Genomic DNA, 12,686 nt, shown 5'->3' with positions numbered 1-12,686 from the left:
CAGCAGAGGACCCACAATCGCGCGAAAGTTGGCGAGCCCTTCCCGGCGCCTTTTTTATGCTCGCGCCCTCCTCCGTCGCTCGCATCTACGTATACATGCTGAGAGGTGGCTACTGGTTAGATTCTTTCCGACGTCAGGCTGCTACCAAGGCCGCGGCCAATTTCCGCGTAGCTCAGGCGGGTCAGGAAGCTTCGCCCCCGGAGGTGGGGCAGGCGGAGGAGCGCCGGCCTTCCAGCGTGCAGAAAGTGACGAGAGGAGAGGGTAAAAGCGCGAAGACGCGGAAATTCGAATTTTGGCTACAGATAACTCAGCTTCTACATAGCGCATTAGAAAATTTCTTGCTGCACAGTACTCGTGAAGAGGCGTGCTTCAACATCCCAGGCATACTGGAGCTTTATTAGAGCCCCTTTCAGAGCCCCTTTAAGTACCCTCAGTTGCGTCTCGCCTCCATCGAAACGCGGCCGCCGCGGTCAGGTTCGAATCCGGGTTCGAGCTCGGGTTGTTCTTGCCCAACGTTGTTCGCGCTGTTTTACAAAAGATGCAAAATTTAGTGCTGTTTCTGCTACTTCAGCCGCAGATTTAGATGGGTTCTAAGCGAAGTATAGGAGTTGTTGCGCTTCACATCGCCAGTAAGTCAAGGAAGGTAAGCACTGGCGTTCAGCAGAGATGCGGCCTGCACACGGCTGCTGAAGCGGACCTGCAGACTGCTCGCATAACCGCATATCACCCACGTGGAAAATTTTAAGTCAAACAACGAAGGGGCAAGCTGCACGTCGCGTTTCTTGGATTTTACCGCTTGGAACCACGGAAAGAAGGGCTGTAAGTTTCAGTCGAGATCTGCACCCATAATCTCAATCCCTAGCATCCTCCCCTCTCGAACCCCAGGTGTAGAGCGCACGCGAACTAATCAGTGCGTAGACGAAATCCCAGCAGTGAGCATTAATAGCGATGCGCGCATATAAGCAGGTACGCCCGGCGCAGACGATGCGAGGCGCGAGCCAGCGTAGACCAGCTATGCAGCAAACTGACCACGTGACCAAGCGCAGCCAATGGGCGTCGCAGCTGCGAAGAGAAAACCAAGAAAACTAAAGCGGTACTGTCACCACCCGAGAGACGGCGCTCGAGCCTCTTTGAGATTAGTGTTACTGTATAGGGGAGCATATACAGGAACACTATTTGAGGTTAAAGCGATAACAGAGAGGGTCCGTCACTCCGGAGCAAGTTTTCGAACTGCCCCTATCTGAAAACGTTGGTTTCCAAGAGTTGACGAGCGCTTTTGATGGATTTGTGGTAACGGCTCGGTTATGCTAAGTAATGCCAAGATTCGCCACGACTGGCACAAGACAAGGTTAACAGGTCGTCAGGAGGAGAGGCCTGAGTAATCGTGTGAGCTTATATGGGTTGATAACGGCGACGGTGACGAAATGTCATTTTTGAACGGGGACTGAATCCGACGCAGAAGCGCCAGACCCCCCGCATTTTTTTAGTGCATGAGCTACATAACTCCGTGTTGGGTGACATTCAATAGCTTTTCTTTCGGACTGCCTCCCCGCGCAGCCTTTGATACCGGTGCCACACTGGCGGTCTGCTAGGCTCGTTGCATTAGCAATAGCTATAAACTCTCTACGCGCAATATTAGTCGACGCTGCTTCCTGGTCTCACAAGTCACCAAACAGCCTGTGTTGTCTAAAACCACCACGTCACGTGTGGTGACCCCTTTTCGTCGTCACGGACGGGCTACGCCAAGTAAACAACAGAGGCGCGCGTTGCACCAATCTGGCCACACGCTGGCTCACGGTATGAAGACTCAAGCATAGAAACGGTTGGTTTCTATGGACGACGTGCTTCCCGGGCAAGCAATACTCCCTGTTCTCGCCGAGTTTCCAAAAATCGTCTACGATGAGTTTATAAGCCTCTTCACCCTATGTTAATGGTTGTTTTTTTTTTTTGAAAATTCTTTTTGGCAACAGGGCAATCGAAAGGCGATTATCGCTCTCGAAGTCCCCACCCTTGCCCTGGCGTCTGTCTTCTTTTTTTCATATTGTTTCTTTTTCGTTGTGAGGAACAGTGAAGCTGCGTCATCGCTTCTCGGCGTAATACATATCGTGCTTTTGGTCCTGATATATATGCATCAAAGCTGCAATGCATTTCCGCGGCAAAGTTATTTGGGAAAATGATGTACGGAACTCTGCCCCATTCGGAGACACTTCTTTTCCCACTGACACTCGATGCACTTTAAAGGCCATCCATTGGCGCCATGGTGGACGATGGAGTGGCTGGGCTGTAGTTTCTATGCGTTGCGTTAAATATTTGCGAAATTCTACTAGCCTGTCGTTAGGCATGGAAGTGAATCCCTGTGACTTATTGTTAACCACCTTCAGCTGCGTTACTTGGAAAGCAGTCAGTAGTTTTCGCCCTGTCTTACCTGCGTGTTTAGCCTATAACGCGAAGTACGTATACGGTAGTTTATACCTAAGCGTCGCCTCATCAGTGCGCACCGTCATTTTCGCCTCAGTTTTCTTCGTTTCATCCGCCTGCGTCTATCTCTTTGAAGCGTGATTCGAAAACATCACCTCTAATGTCCGTCCGGGTAATGTAATAATAGTAAATTGGGTGTTTGGGAAAGGAAATGGCGCAGTATCTGTCTCACATATCGGCGGACACCTGAACAGCACCGTAAAGGAAGAGATAGAGGAAAGAGTGAAAGAAGAAAGGAAGAAAGAGGTGCCGTAGTGGAGGGCTCGGGAATAATTTCGACCACCTGGGGATCTTTAACGTGCACTGACATCGCACAGCACACGGACGCCTTACCGTTTTGCCTCCATTGAAACGAAGCCGCCGCGGTCGGGTTCGAACCCGGGAACTCCGGATCAGTAGCCGAGCGCCCTAACCACTGAGCCACCGTGGCGGGTCGGCCTATGGTCGTGCTCCGACATTTTTCTCCCCAATATCGCTCCTATGATCGCCGTCTGAGTGGCAACTTCATAGCGGCGCCTTCTTAGTGCCAGCAACGACCTATCAGGTTGGCTCCGTGCTTACGTGGCTATCCCCGACACACCCATTTTAATGTACTTTGGCCCAAATGGTTTGGTTTGGCTTTATGGGGTTTAAAGTCCTAAAGCGACTCAGGCTATTGGGACGCCGTAGTGGATGCCCTACGGATAAATTAGACCACGTGGAGTTCTTTAACGTGCACTGAGATCGCACAGTACACAGGTCTCGAGCATTTCGCCTTCATCGAAATGCGACTGCCGCGGCCGGGTTCGAATCCCCGTCTCTCGAGTCAGCAGACGAGCACCGTAACCACTGAGCCATTGTAGCGGCTCGACCCAAATGCATCTGCTGAAATAGCAATGCCAAAGGTGTTCGCCGAGGTGCTGTATTTAGTCAACGTAATCCATGTTTTACGAAACAGTACATGCGGCAGTACAATACGAAGAAGTACATGCGTTTTATGGAGCGGAATCTGTTAACGTGCTTCCCATAGCAACAACACGCTCACTTGGGAAGCAGTAACGTGAGCATTCAGCACGTCACGTTCGTTTTACTGATGGCCAGTGACGCTATTGTTAAGGCAACGTGTAACGTGAAGAAGCAAAAAAGACGAACTGCGCAACAAGAACACGGACGAAAGGGAGGCAGACACACACTAACGCAGACTTACAACTTTACTAAAGGAAGGAATACAAGGCAAATATATATAGCGATCCCCAACGCACTTCAAATCTGATCAATATGGCACGTGACAATCTGCCCAGGCGATAAACAGACCACACAAAAACCAACCGCTTACAAGATAATCTTATACCGGGCCGGCCCTTTCTATGAAAACAAAAAGCAAAGGAACGCTTAGCGACAGTGCACACTTGAGAATTACACGTTCAGCAAAGTAAGGAAATTCATAACAAAAACCACACCACTGTAGCCATCTGATACCACTGAAGCTCGAACCGCTTACAAGCGCAGGTGCTGACACCAAAACCAAGAGACGAAGCACTCCCCCTTTTGAAAGCAAACAAAACGGGAAACAATTCCTTAATAGAAATGCTTTCACTAATCAATCCATTCTTTCCGTTTCATATAACGCTGTCAGAAATATGTTCTTACAAAACAATGAATCATATCCAACTGTAAAATAAACTAAGTATCCATGTGCTGTGATTAAACTATCATTTGCGTGTGTGTAACAGTACCGAGACTATTCTGGTGATCTGTTATGAAGATATTGTACATATTTGTTATTTCCTGCATTCTCTTGTTATTGTTTTACTGCTGCCTGTCATCGCCGTGCCAAGCCGCTACGGGAGATGGGAGCTTTGTCAAGCCGCGTGCGCGGCTTTTTTTCCTTTCTCCTCAGCCATTGTACATGACTGAAATAAATGCAAAATGAAATGAAATGAAATGAAAAACAACCACATCGGTCATCGTCAAAAACAAAAAACAGTGAAAAAAAGGCACCAGGTCAAAAAGGTAAAAAAAAAAAAACCATGAATCAGCTCAAGAAGCTAACGTCACTTGTGTTCTTGTTGCGCAGTTCGTCTTTTTTGCATTATGATCAACCAACTAGCCCGACAAGTCCTGGTGAAGAAGCTCACTTAGAGAACTATGAAAGGGGTCTATTGGCGAGCTGGATCTTTAACAGTTCTGTACAATGTATATTCTGTAAAGGCTTTGTCAAGGCCCTTCATGATACCTTTTCTCCAACATTGATGCATTACTCTGGCGGCTGGTGCGTTGAACTTTCTATTGGCAGCGATTCTGCACTTCTCAAAAGTAGTGACAGGCCATATACCGAAGTCACTCCTGTATGCTTACGGAAGTCGAAATATTAGCTTATGCTTAGAATGCGTTTTTTAGCGTGAATTACACAGGGAAAAAAGGAGATACACGCAAGCTTTGAAGCCCCAGATCGCAGGCGCATGCCCCACACATTCGCATCTGCACTAACACAGTTTAACAATCCAGCAGTTTCAGCTGCATTATTCGTTAAGCAGCTGAAGGATACTATCCTCTGGCATCTGAAATGTGAAACGAAGCCCTTTCGAACAATTCGCAATTATGTCAAGCGCTCTTCGTTTCACTTTTGAGATGCCAGAGGACAGTAGCCTTCAGCTGCTGAATGTGTATTCGCTTTTCCGGGAGGCGCAGGTATGTTGGAACTAAAAGCCGCGGTCTAAACAAAGAAATTAGGGTACGATTGGGCCCATTCGAAGCTAGTGAAAATAGGAAGCACCGTTAACTGCCTACGCGCTGCTCTCGCAAAGTCGTGTGCACGCCTTGTGGCTACCAGTGTGCAGCACCAGCTCGAGCGCCTGAAGGCGGCGGGCTACCGGAACGAACTTCTGGTGTCGGTAGCTGAAACACTGTTGCGGGAAGAGAAGAAGGGGGAACGAGGGCGGTCAGAGCAAGCCAGAAAGCGAGGCCTGTTGCCGTTCCCTACATCCAGGGGTTCTCCTACCGCCTTGAGGAGGTAGCAGTAATGTGCGGCGTCCCAGTCTTGTTCTCTGCTCCAGAAAGTTGTCGTGGCTGTGTCCTAAGGCAAACGGCCTAACGACCGGCACTGACGCTTGCATGACGGAGCACCAGACCTGCTTGTATAACAGGGGCCGTCTACGAAATCCCCGTCTCTTGCTGAAAACACTACTTTGGACAAGCGGGTAGGGGTCTCAACGACAGATTGCGTCATCACAGCAGAGGAGTCGAGCGCCCCGCGAAGTGTAGCCACCCGGCTGAACAGTGCAGCCGGTGCCCTAGCTCTAGCAGACCATCGTGCACTCAAGCGTTGAGCAACACACGTGCGCTGCGTAGCTTAAAACAGCCGAATAGCAGGGAAATTTTCGAGGCCCTCGAGATAGACAATGAAGACGATAAATGCGTTAGCACTGCATCTGTTATCTTCCATTGTGTTGCGTTATCTGAAGACTACAGACTGACAAGTGTGCCTAGTTCACGTGAAACTGCTGGATTGTTAAACTCTGTTGAATTAGATGCGAATGTGTGGGGCATGCGCTTGTGAGCTGGGGCTTCAAACCTTGCCGTTTGCTTAATTCTCTTCGTGCCCATAAACCATCGGTTGTAGTCGGCGTTCGTCCTGCGTGTGTATCCTTTCTTTGCCGTGTATTTCGCGCTGGAAAAAATTATTCTACGTACCAAGACCAACTATCCCGTCTTTTCTAGCTGTCGACTCTCTTTCCTTTTATTTGTTTGGGCTATAAACCCCTCTACACCAAGAAAGACTACCTTATGCTTACTCGTACTGTTGAGTCACGATATATCAAACCCGGATATTTCGAATTATTGGCTTTGTCGAACACACAGATGAAAGTCCCTTGAAAGTCCTGTGTAAAAGTACAGTAAGGTCGGGCAGTATATCGAACTCTAATTCTGCCGGTAGTATACCCAGATTCGCCCCCCCCCCCCCTCCCCCCTCCTTGCAAGTGGCGCTTGGGACCACTTTTTGAGCGCTGAGACGAGTCTGCTGCGCGGCGTTGGACACTTTCTGGCGGCGCTAGCGGTGTGAAACCACCCGAAGAAATTAATGTGGAGTGTGTGTAATTGATGGTGACCTTCGGCCCCTGGTATCCATTTTCCACGCCACACTCTACCTTAATTTTAATGAGAGAATATTCTATTTGCAGTCTGCATAACTAGAGGTGTTATAATAGGCAGTGACTAGTCCTAAAGCACTGCCCGCTGCTGCTGCTGCTTCTATGCGAAGCAGGTTAAGCCGAACGACGACTCGCGAACGGTGCATGGGTTGCCACCACGCTGGCTGGCGGCACGTCGCTGCAAGAAATGCGTCACTAGCGTGCGTGCAATGTACTGTTGTTTCTAGGTTAGAGATTAGCTTCTTCACTGCTATTTTCTATGTATGGCAGTAATCGTGTCGGGATATACGACGACTAAGCACCCAAATTGTAACCGTTACTAGCGATGCATTAGAAATTAAAAGTGGTGTTCCACAGAGTTCAATTTTAGCGCCGCTTTTAAACTATCGCGAAAGGTGTGCATCTCATTGTGTTTTCCTGTAGGCTGACGAAACGTCGTTAGTGTCTCGTCATTGCGATTATCCTCGAGCGGTTCTTAACCTTCAGCAAGACTCATCCCGGCTAATGCACTGGTTTCACAAAAAATTGATTACAGTTAACAGCAGAAAAACTCAATTATGTTTCCACAGCGCAGGTTAACATGTTGGACTTACCGTCCCGTTGTATTTTATTTTTATACACCTACTTGTATTGATAGCAAATATCGGTTTACTGGGAATTTTACGACCGTGAGGTATCTACTTTGTGGCTGCTCTGAAACGCTTACCTTGCTTTTCTCTGAACTTCGTAGAATTGCATGTCTATTGTATTCCGTGAAAGCGCTGTGTCCATTGAAAATACGCGGACTGATAATCTATGCTCTGGCCTACTGCGGTTTGCGTTATCGTATTTCTCGTTTCTGTTCCGTATTTTTTCGCGCAACAAAGTTGATAGAGTTCATAAATCTATATTACCTTGCGTCACGTACGGTATGGAACGAAAAAAAAAATGTTGATGCGTTTTCATGCCTGAAACTACCAGATTTTCCCATCTTATTTATTGAGACTATTGTGCCTGAACATATGGGGCCCAATTATGTTTGAGTTGCGTATGTGCCTGAGTGAACTCGGCGTCCACGTGAGCGGTTTTTCTCTTCCTCGGGCACGTACTCTATACGGTGAATGCACGTCATTCTATGTGCAACTCACCCTTAATAGTCTGCCGGGTGTGATATCCTTACTGCATTCTCGCAAGTAAATTAAAAAAGAAATCTTTACTGGTGCTTGTTAAACTCTGCATTCTGCATTGCTTTTTGTGTATTACTACAATTACGGATACTTCCATCTGCCGAACACTTCCACTCCAGCCCATGCATGGCTTTGGCAGGTTCGTATAGATTACCTTATATTGGTTTAAATGAAGACTGACTAATTTATTGAATGAAACAGACGTCGAAGTGGCGACAGCAAGAGGATCTATACCTACAAACCAAAAAACATGCGCAGACCTCGCCTTCCATAGCCAAGAAGCATTATGAGATGTCGAAAACAGCGTTCCCTTGGACGACGTCTTTCGCGCCGTGTACCCTGAGGGCTCCCGAACTGAGCGACCATTAGTGTCACAATCACTCTTGCAGTTTTTAGAGGACACTGGTCTTGTGAAACAGTGGTGAAGACGCAATCACTTAAATCAGTTACTCAGACGGAGCAGCTGCCCATAGGCTACAGTAAGGCTAATCCCGCCTGTACCACCACGACCTATCGTTTCGAAGACGACGAAGAAGCGGGCAATGGAGCGGCACGGGGCGCTCACGCTAGGCTCTCAATCACTAAAAATCATATTTCATCTATCAATCTGTCGTCCTGTTCCTCGGCTTGCCACCGTGTATCCACATCTTGTCCCTTCACCGAACATAAAACTATGCTGGTTGCGTTAAAACAACAGATCCAAACCAACACTCGGGTTGTTGGTCCCCCGGTCTTTGAGATGGACGAGACCCTCTAAATACGCCTCTAGTCGCGATCAAATCCTTACAAGGTACACGTTCGCAAGACTTTGTAATAATAAGCTACTATCAGAGCTGAGTTTCCTCCCCGCCTCCTCCTGATACTCCTGTGCAAGTTCACGTAAACGCCACATCTTGGTGGGCGGCTGTATGACTGAAAAAAAAAAAGCGGTATCAGTCCGACAAATAGGCAAAGTGCTCCCAGAAACTTAGAAGCTACACAAATCGGTACACAGTGCACAAATTCTGGCGTTTGGAGAAAGGGAATGGCGCAGTATCTGTATCGCATCTCGGCGGACACCTGAACCGCGCCGTAAGGGAAGGGATAAAGTAGAGAATGAAATAAAAGGGTGCCGTAGTTGAGGTCTCCAGAATAACTTTGACCCCCTGGGTATCTTTAAGGTGCATTGACATCGCATTGGCGCCTTTTGCTTTTCTACATTTTTTTCTGCTTTTCTGACTTTACATTTTGGTCGTAAATTGCAGGAGCATAAAAAACAAATCCGACGAATTCGCTTCTCTTGTCTCTTCCGTTAAACCACACATGGTTATAGGCACAGAGCCATGGCTCGATGATTCCATTTTTAGTTTCGAAGTTTTTCCTCCTGGTTTTCACGTGCACCATTTCGGCCGCCATCTACATGGCGGTGGTGTTTTTCTTCTCGTTGACTCATGCCTTCAGTCGTCTCCCATTGCAGTTCCAGCTGAAGGCGCAGTGTCTGTATGGTGCAATATCCGTCTTAGCAATGGGCATCTACTAAGGTTGGCTCTTTTTACCGTCCCCCCTCTGTCACTTCACTTGAATTGTATAGATTATTCTCTGACTTTCTGTCTACAATAAATAACGACTATGTTATCGGCGGCGACTTCAATACGTCTGAAGTTCAGTGGCTGAACAATAAGCCTGTCCTTAGTAATTTATCAGCACTTTCCTTAGCTTTTCGCGACCAAATATTGGCAAATGATCTCTACCAGTTTGTTACTGAGCCTACTAGGCTTGGTCCTAGCCGGTTTTCTGTTCTAGACCTGCTGTTTTCAAACTGGGCTTCACTGGTATCTGAAAACTCTGTCATTCCGGGTAATAGTGACCACGAATGCGTTGTTGCCCATGCTTGAATCATGCCGTTTTCGTGTCCTCGCGACCTACCGAGGAAGGTCTACTTTTTTTATAAGGGCGATTATGCTTCACTCTCATATTGTTACGCGACGACAAGCCGGTGAAGACAGGACTATATGAAAGGTAGCGATGGAATGATTTAATGGCGGTGTGCCTAGCGCGAGCATTCCGTGCCACGCCACTGCTCACTTTGACGTGTTCTATAGTCGGTGACACTACCCGGGGCTGCCGAGCGATCGTCCCGATCGCGTGAACTAGGAGAACGGCAGTGAAGATGAAACGCAGGCTGTGACGATGGGCTTGACAGGAGGGATGAACACAGAAGAGAAGAAGATGCAGGGCTTGCCGTCACGACGAGAGAGATGAGCATAGGATGAGCGCTGGTGCAGGAAGCTTCCGGGCAGTAGCTAGGTCACCTTGAGCCGACGGCCGAGGCCCATGAACACACCGAACGGCATGGGCAGGGGCTGTGTTCGAACGTGTTGGCGGCGTCTAGGGTCGACGGGGTCATAGGTGCGAGTTACGGCGTCGTCAAGTTGTGTCTTCTGGACGGGGCTTGGGTGAACGGCGTGGTCGGTTCTGGTCTGTCGGGCTGGGGCACAGCCGGCCGGTGCGGACAGGAACACAGGACCGACGACTACGGCAGATGCAGGACGCCGAAGCTCCAGAACCAGGGTGGAGATCAGTGACCCGCACCTCACACCAAATGTTACGTGACGCCAAGCCGGTGAGGACAGGACTACATGATAGATGGCGGTGGAAGGATCTAATGGCGGTGGGCCTAGCGCGAGTGCCCCGTGCCGCGCCACTGCCCACATTGTCGTCTTCTAGTGCGTGACACTTGCCAATTTTCTGTCGGAATTCAGCCCCTTAAATTAGTCTTTAGAGTGTAACGATTTCTGGAAAACATTCAGCTGCACCCTGAAACTACTTATAGACAAACACGTTCCCTCCAAAATTCTGACAGCAAAAAAAAAAAAAACGCAGACATAAACCTTGGGTTACTCAAGAGGTCAGGCGACTGGTTAATAAGAGACATCGTCTCCTAAGCACTTACAGAAGGCATCGTAATCCTAGAGTACGTGACATGTTACGTTGTCTTGGAAAGGATATGAAACTAGCAATCAAGGTTGCAAAAGAAAAATATTTCTTAGAACTAGGTCCCAAGCTAAAGAACAACCTGAAAGAAATGTGGAAGTGTTTAAAAACAAACGGTAAGAATCAACTAACTTTCCGAGCCTAAACAATGACAATGTATTAGTTACAGATGACTATGAAAAGGCCTGCTACTTTAATACTTATTTTAAGTCTGCTTTCAAGACTTCATTCCATTATGAACTGCCGGTTACTCATGACGTCGTGCTAGAGTATATGACCGTACTCGTTGTGGCCTACAGTGGCGTTGTCAAATTGCTTGCCAATATAGATGTTTCCTCGGCAAATGGACCTGATGGCTTATCTTCCTATTTGTTAAAGGCTTGCTCCGACGTGATTGCCTATTGTCTGGTTTTGATATTTGAGAAATCCTTAGTTTATTCACTTTTACCTCAAGAATGGAAAACTACACAAATGTGGTCTTAATTCATAAAAGTGGCCCAAAACACATTGTACCCAATTACAGACCAATTTCGCTCACAAGTGTATGCAGTAAAACGACGGAACGCATAGTGTACAGCGATGTAATAAAGCATTTAGAAAAGTTTTTTCACCGAATCCCAGCATGGTTTTACAACTGGCCATTCGTGTTCAACATAACTCTTGGAATTCAGTCACGATCTTTTTGTTTCATTTGACCTTGGTGTACAGACTGACTGCATATTTTTGGACTTTAATAATGCGTTTGATTCTGTCCCCATGTTTTGTTGTTGTATAAATTATCTTTTCTAGGTCTTTCCCCTTTGCTAATTGACTGGATTCAGTGCTATCTACAGGATCGCAGGCAACGCGTTGCAATTAATGGCTCACAATCTGATTATGTTGCAGTCACCTTTGGAGACCCTCAGGGATCTATTTTGGGGCTCTTGCTGTTTTTGATATATATCAATGATATTGTTCATGATATCTCATGCAAAATGCGTCTGTATGCAGATGATTGCGTCATTTATCACAGCATCAAGTGTTCCTCGGACCATGATAATCACCAGAAAAATTTGGACAGTATTCATCGCTGGTGTATTAACTGGAAAATGTCTCTTAACCCCACTAAGTGTCAATTTGACTCCTTTACAAGTAAACACAACCCATCTCTGTTTAATTATAATTTAGACGCTGTACAACTGTCGCAAGTGAGCGAATACATTTTAATATTTGAGGGTTTATTTTTCATCTAAACTAACCTGGAATAAACATGTCGAAAACATATCAGCAAGGGCTTGCAAAATGCTAAATTTCATCAAACGTAATTACAGAAAAGCGCACGTCAAAATTAGCGAAATACTTTACTTCACTAACGTAAGACCTATATTGGAGTACGCCTGTACGGTTTGGGACCCCCATACTAAACTTCTTTCCGACATGCTTGAAAGGATACAACACCGTGCAGTTCGATTTGTCTGCAAAAATTATAGCTTCACGTCTAGCGTTACATTACATAGGGATGGGTTGGAATGAGGACTATTAAGCAGGCGCAGAAAAAATTTGCGGTTAGAAATGCTCTACAGAATGTATTTCAGAACAGTTAGAGTAGACAGAGAAGCTTACTTTTTGCCTCCTCATTTTGTGTCTAAGAGGTGCGATCACCAATTCAAAATAAGAGCATTTAATTGTCGAACCAATGTCCTTCGTTATTCATTTTTTCCACGCACTGTCAGTGAATGGAACCGACTTCCACAGAAAATTGCTGAATGTCACAGTGAAACGTTGTTTCGGGCTTTGCTGACATGTGTAGTTGCTTGCGCGGTGCCTTAGCTATTTTGCTCGTTCATTCGTTTCAATTTTTTTTCTTGTTTGTTATTGTGGCGCCATTCTGTTCTTTTCTCTTTTTTTTCTTTCTCGCACAACGGTCTCTGGCAAACATGTATTTCCCCCTGCAATAATG

The 12,686-nt window shown here is 46.9% G+C and overlaps 1 protein-coding gene across 3 annotated transcripts in view; it reads right to left on the bottom strand.

The window, feature by feature from the left end:
- LOC144111136 (putative peptidoglycan muropeptide transporter SLC46) overlaps positions 1-12,686 on the bottom strand; it is a 94,465-nt gene that overhangs the window by 57,381 nt on the left and 24,398 nt on the right. The window lies entirely within an intron of this gene.

This window comes from Amblyomma americanum, chromosome 11 (genome assembly GCF_052857255.1).
Source record: "Amblyomma americanum isolate KBUSLIRL-KWMA chromosome 11, ASM5285725v1, whole genome shotgun sequence".
In the NCBI taxonomy this organism is placed as follows: Eukaryota; Metazoa; Arthropoda; class Arachnida; order Ixodida; family Ixodidae; genus Amblyomma; species Amblyomma americanum.
Note: the sequence above shows the minus strand (reverse complement) of the source record. Positions and strands in the feature narration are given on the sequence as shown.